This window comes from Aegilops tauschii, chromosome 3 (genome assembly GCF_002575655.3).
Source record: "Aegilops tauschii subsp. strangulata cultivar AL8/78 chromosome 3, Aet v6.0, whole genome shotgun sequence".
Lineage (NCBI taxonomy): Eukaryota > Viridiplantae > Streptophyta > Magnoliopsida > Poales > Poaceae > Aegilops > Aegilops tauschii.
The window spans coordinates 604267234-604274267 of record NC_053037.3 but is presented as its reverse complement, the minus strand read 5'-3'; the positions used below and the strand labels follow the sequence as shown (position 1 = coordinate 604274267).

General features: G+C 46.3%; 1 pseudogene; it reads left to right on the top strand.

Moving 5' to 3' along the window:
• Window positions 1-1028: 1028 nt before the first annotated feature.
• On the top strand, window positions 1029-5196 carry LOC109747009 (probable disease resistance protein At1g61300; annotated as a pseudogene).
• Window positions 5197-7034: the final 1838 nt, after the last annotated feature.

Below are 7034 nucleotides of genomic sequence, written 5' to 3'. Positions count from 1 at the left end.
ATCACTATATCTTCACCAGTGTCGATAAAAGATTTCACCTCCATAAAGAATCAAACCAACAAAAAAAGCTTGACACAGCAATATAAACTCATCAGATCCGAATAATCAAATTTGCGAGGAGAGAAAATTCTCTAACCTCATGGCACTGCCAAAAGAATAAGAGGAAATTTATTCTCACAAAACTATGATAATCACTAGGCATTGACGAAGAACATAGAGGTCTTGAAGATCCGAGGTCTCTCCACCTCTCAGCGTCAAGATGGCAGCCGGAGGCGAGGGGACCAAAATTTCTCAGATGACGGCGGCACGAGAAACGCTAGCTAGCCAGGGAGAAACAATCTTTTTTTTGAACACTGTACAAACGCAAGCGCTCATATACACGCGCATACACTCACCCCTATGAACGCACACACGCACACCCTATCCCTATGAGCACCTCTGAAAAACTGAGCCAGCATTGCATCTTGAAATTTACAAAGTCATCGTAGGCACCTTATCGTCGACGGGAACGTCTCTTTCCACTGAATGTGCATCGCGGAAATCCTGAAATAAATCCAGAAAAAAGTGCGGGCACCAGGACTTGAACCCTGGTGGGCTAGGGATACCATAGTGCCTCTAATCATCCAACCACAGGTTGGTTCGCGCCAGGGAGAAACAATCGTTCGTGAACATTTTCATTTAAGGCCCTGTTCGGAGGTACTCCGCTCCCCAGCTCCACTCCCGGAGCAGGTGGAGTCGTAGTTGAAATTTGTGGAGCGGCTGTTTACCAGCTCCGCAACTCTCAGGATTTCTAAGAGCTGGGGGTTTCCGAACAGCCCCTAAGACTAGATTTTAAGCAGCATAGGAGAAGAAAGGAAAAGAAAAACTGACACGGCGAACCGTAAGTAAACATCCATGGGCCGAGAAAGGCTCAAAGCCCAGGTGGGGATGGTGATAGTCGTGGGCTGCTGCCACTCACTCGACCGACCTGTTCTAAAAAATATATACTCAACCGACGGACCAGCGGTCTTCCCCTCGTCGCCGTCACTGACCCCGCGCCGGATAGGATCCACGGTCGCCGTCACCGTCGCTGCCCCGCTCCCCATTCCGCGACACGCGGTGCCATCGATGGACGCGGAGAGAGCGCAGGACGGTTCACTGGGGCAACTGACGGGCTCAAAGTCAGCGCGGGGAATTTCGCCCCAAGAGGCCAAGAATCTCTCTCCGTTGGCCGGTCGCCTCCGAAATTTCCAGCGAACACCGCAAGGCTTCTCCTTTTCAACCACCCGCGGGCGCGCGCGCTCCGTCACTGGCATCTCTCTCTCTCTCTCTCTCTCTCTCTCATCCGACGACGAGCCGAGGTTGCCGAGGGCTGTGCTTCGGGGATGGATCTCGCAAGGTACGGGCCGGATCCCCTCCCCTCACTGGGCCTCCTGCTTTTACTTCTTGCTTGAAACTGGTCATCAAGTTCTAGGCTTCTCTCATCCATCTTGTACTTCTGCCTAGTCCACTTTAACTCATATGTTGTTTTCTTCAAATTTTTCTTTCTTGAACGAGGCTGGCCTCATATGCTATTTTCCCTGACAGAGTGCTCGATTTAACTGGAATAAGGCCACACAGTAGGAGGATGTATATCCAGCTGCTGTATTATCTTCACATGAAAAAAAAACTGGAGTAGGCTTATGTGATATATCTACTCGATTAAACCTGAACAGTCTGAGAACCTTTTAAATTTAGGCCAATGTAACTTGTAATAACTATGTATTATCTCTACATTCTGTTGGGGACGAACCTAATCTCTTTTTTTTTATTTGAAGCAACAATGGGGGACAAACCTAATCTCTACATAGTAGAAACATAAAAGCGGTTTCAGCTGATGGATACGTTGGTATTTTGTACTGGACGTATTTGACCAATATATCTCATGCTTCTCACAATGTCACCTGCAGGTCCAAATTTTGATAGGCACAGTTCAACATTTTGATATTGTTGTCAATTGAAGGATTATCAGCTCGTGAAACCATCACCTTGTTCACTGCCTCCTTTCACTCTCATACATGGCTGTTTTTGCGCTCATTGATTTCGTGACTAGTGCTGTGGCATCGCACTTATGGAATCCTGTGATTACACGTATGATATACTTAATAGAGAAGGAAGAAAATATTGGCAAGCTGGACAGCACTATAAGGAATCTAGAAGCCAGGAAGCAGGAAATCCAAATTCGTCTTATGAACTCTGAAAGGAAGCAAGAAACATGTAACCCTGAAGTTGCAGAATGGCTAGAAAAGGTGGCAGCAATAGAGAGTGAAGTGAGTGAGATGAAACATGGGCAGAGAAAGAGAAGGGCCCAGTCTTTCAGCTATTGGTCAAATCACGAAACTGGCATGCAGGCTGCCAAGAAACTCAAGGAAGCTGAGATGTTGCATGAGAAGGGATCCTTCAAACAGGTGTCAATTGAGGTTCCACCATGTTCCGTTTAAGAAATGCCCACTGTACCTTCAACACAAGGAGCAGACTGTAACTTAAGCAGAGTCCTCCAGTACCTCAAAGATGACAGAGTTGGAATTGTAGGGGTATGGGGAATGGGAGGAGTTGGTAAGACCACTTTGCTCAGGAAAATAAACAATCACTTCTTGGTTGTAAATGAAGACTATGGTTATGACCTTGTTATATATGCTGTGGCTTCTAAGGCGTGTGGAATAGGTCAGCTTCAAGCAGACATCTCTGAAAGGATTGGACTCTTCCTGAAACCAGGCTCTAGCATTGAAACACGAGCTTCAGTCATGTTAAGTTTCTTAAGGCGAAAGAAGTTCTTGCTCCTGCTAGATGATTTATGGAATTATTTGGATCTAGCAGAAGCTGGTATTCCATATCCTAATGGCCTGAATAAACAGAAGGTAGTTCTGACAACACGTTATGAGAGTGTTTGTGGACATATGGATGCTCACAGCAGGGTCTTCCTGGAATGTTTGGACCAAGAGAATGCTTGGAAATTGTTCAAAGAAAAAACAACAGAAGAAACCATTAATTCAGATCCTAGGATTGAAAAGTTAGCACATGCAGTTGTAGAAGAATGTGGGGGCTTGCCCCTTGCTCTTGTAACTATCGGCCGTGCAATGTCTACAAAGAAGTCTTGTCATGAATGGGCACTTGCTTTGTCATTTCTGAAGAAGTCTCGCATTCATGAGATTCCAAATATGGGGAATGTTGGCCACCTATACACTAGGTTAAAGATAAGTTAGGGCAGGATAAGCAGATCAAAGAGTGCTTCTTATGTTGTTCTTTGTGGCCTGAAGATTACTCAATTTGGAAAGTTGAACTCATAGACTGTTGGATGGGGATGGGTTTGATAGAGTATGATACCATGGAGGAAGGATACAACAAGGGTTACTCCATTATTGAGTACTTGAAGGACGTGTGCTTGTTGGAAACCGGCTACTTGGAAGATAGTGAGGTGAGAGTACATGACATTATCCGAGACATGTCACTGTGGATATCTTCTGATTGCAGTAAAGAGCACATGAAATGGATTGTTCAAGCCGGGCTAGGACTTTATAACATTTCTAATACGGACATCAAAACATTTAGGTCAGCCAGAAAGATATCTCTAATGTGCAATTACATCACTGAACTTCCTCCGGCCTTGAACTGTCCAAACCTCCAGTTTCTGTCACTACAACAGAATTTTCGGCTCAAGGCCATACCCCCTTCTTTTTTGAAGAGCATATTATCTGTGACCTACTTGGATTTGTCCTGGGTTCCCATCAAGGAACTTCCAGAAGAAATTGGCATACTGGTTGAACTCCAGTATCTCACGCTGAAGCAAACACACATTAGATTATTGCCTATTGCTATCGGGTTACTAAGAAAGTTAAAGTTCTTGGACATCAGCTATATGGATTTCTTAGAGAAGATACCCTATGGTGTTTTTACAAATTTGTCAATGCTACAGGCCTTAAACCTATATGGTAGCAGGTATGCGGGCCACAAAGCAGATTTTGATCCAGCAAACCACATGGATTATGATGAGTTTAGAGTCGAAGAATTACCTTGCTTAAGTCTAGGAATAACAGCAAAGAGAGTGAGTACTCTGCAGAGGCTTTTTGATGTACCTGGAGTCCACTTGAGATGCCTTGGTTTATATGAATTGAATGGAGAGAGATCTCTTACTCTCACCTTAACAGAAAGTATTTTTGTTCTGAATGTAATGGGCTATTCTGATTTAGAGGACTTCTGCATTATGAACAAGCCGCAATGTTATGGAGACCATCTTTCGAGGCTGGAGTTCCTGACCTTTTGGGATCTTCCTCGACTTGAGAAGATTAGTATGGAGCATCTTCAGAACCTTCGTGTCCTTACGGTGGGGAGAACTTATCAACTGGTAGACCTGACCTGCATTTTAAAGCTACCATATCTGGAGCATTTGAATGTGTCTTGCTGTGATAAATGAAGCAGTTGGTTGATATACAGAATGTTATTGACACGGAAGGAAGATATCAAGTACCGATTCAAGCATTTCGGCAACTAAGAATTTTGCAATTAAATTCGTTGCAAAGCTTGGATAGATTATGTAATTCTAAATTGGATTTTCCTTCTTTGGAATACATTGATGTGTTTGCTTGCCCACGAATGAAGAAACTACCTTTTGGGCAAATGGGTAAACTGAAGAGCATCAGAGGGGAGCAAACATGGTGGGATAATCTCGAGTGGGATGACGAAAGCAGTTTCTTGCCATTGTTGCCATTTTTTAAATCATCAGAAATTTGCTCGGCATCCTTTAGGCCAGAGTTAGATGCTACTGTGATATCCTCCTCGCCGAAAGCTTTCTTCACCAAGAGGCAGCCCATCTTGAATTCGTCAGTACGATTCACATCCTATCCACAAACAATTTTTGAAACAGAGGAATTCGATGGGCATATGAAGATGGAATAGTTTCACCACTATCATCTATCAATACTTCTCCAGAACCACACATTGTCTTTCATTAGCTGCTCAAGGTATGTTTTTTGGTACTTCACAATTTCACGGCGTTCCGTTCTTTTATCATGTAACTCTAGTTTCAGGGTCATTTTTTTTATTTGACGGGTTCAGTTTGACAGTTATGGAATGCAAATGCATCTTTTTAGTAAAGCTTACCATTAGTTGCTGAAGCGATGATCCAAACGATATATTCTTTGATTTGAGCCTTTTAAATAAATTATCATCCCTTTGGACCAAGTTAGATGTGTTTCGATGGGCCCGCACCCACGCATCTTCTCGAAGTCAATAGCCGCAGGCTTCTTGAAGTAGGTTATTCTGGGTTGAGAATGCGGGCAGAGAGGTTATGGAAAGCTAAAAAAGCAAAGGATTCCTCTGGCCCGGTGCTAGCAGGCGCGTGTGGTCAAGGCCGAATTGGAGATAACATGCACACAGGAGTCGATGCCTCGTCCCCACGAGGCCACAACACCAAAGACGCTACCCAGCAATGGGTTCATGGAGACGTGCGCCTGCCAGCACCTAGCGATTGACGGTAGCATCTCATCCTTCCACCGTGCACTCCTCTCCGACCGGGACGTTGATGCCTCGTCCCCACGAGGCCACAACACCAAAGACGCTACCCAGCAAGCAAAGGTTGAAGAGTGTCCGAGAGTTGATCTACAAGAGAGGTTATGGAAAGCTAAACAAGCAAACGATTCCTCTAGCCAACAACAAAGTCATCGAGCAGGGCCTGGGTGCGGGCGAAGATGACATTGCGATTCTCGCCTGCCTGCTTCTTCTCGGTGACAGCCTTCTCCTTCTTCTCGAAGTCAATAGCCGCAGGCTTCTTGAAGTAGGTTATTCTGGGTTGAGAATGCGGGCAGAGAGGTTATGGAAAGCTAAAAAAGCAAAGGATTCCCCTGGCCCGGTGCTAGCAGGCGCGTGTGGTCAAGGCCAAATTGGAGATAACATGCACACAGGGGCCGATGCCTCGTCCCCACGAGGCCACAACACCGAAGACGCTACCCAGCAATGGGTTCATGGAGACGTGCGCCTACCAGCACCTAGCGATTGACGGTAGCATCTCATCCTTCCACCGTGCACTCCTCCTCTCCGACCGGGACGTTGATGCCTCGTCCCCACGAGGCCACAACACCAAAGACGCTACCCAGCAAGCAAAGGTTGAAGAGTGTCCGAGAGTTGATCTACAAGAGAGGTTATGGAAAGCTAAACAAGCAAACGATTCCTCTGGCCAACAACAAAGTCATCGAGCAGGGCCTGGGTGCGGGCGAAGATGACATTGCGATTCTCGCCTGCCTGCTTCTTCTCGGTGACAGCCTTCTCCTTCTTCTCGAAGTCAATAGCCGCAGGCTTCTTGAAGTAGGTTATTCTGGGTTGAAATGCGGGCAGAGAGGTTATGGAAAGCTAAAAAAGGAAAGGATTCCTCTGGCCTGGTGCTAGCAGGCGCGTGTGGTCAAGGCCGAATTGGAGATAACATGCACACGCAATGAGTTCATGAAGACGTTCGCCTGCCAGCACCTAGCGATTGACGGTAGCATCTCATCCTTCCACCGTGCACTCCTCCTCTCCGACTGGGACGTTGATGCCTCTTCCCCACGAGGCCACAACACCAAAGACGCTACCCAGCAAGCAAAGGTTGAAGAGTGTTCGAGAGTTGATCTACAAGAGAGGTTATGGAAAGCTAAACAAGCAAACGATTCCTCTGGCCAACAACAAAGTCATCGAGCAGGGCCTGGGTGCGGGCGAAGATGACATTGCGATTCTCTCCTGCCTGCTCTTCTCGGTGAAAGCCTTCTCCTTCTTCTCGAAGTCAATAGCCGCAGGCTTCTTGAAGTAGGTTATTCTGGGTTGAGAATGCGGGCAGAGAGGTTATGGAAAGCTAAAAAAGCAAAGGATTCCTCTGGCCCGGTGCTAGCAGGCGCGTGTGGTCAAGGCCGAATTGGAGATAACATGCACACAGGGGCCGATGCCTCGTCCCCATGAGGCCACAACACCAAAGACGCTACCCAGCAATTGGTTCATGGAGACGTGCGCCTGCCAGCACCTAGTGATTGACGGTAGCATCTCATCCTTCCACC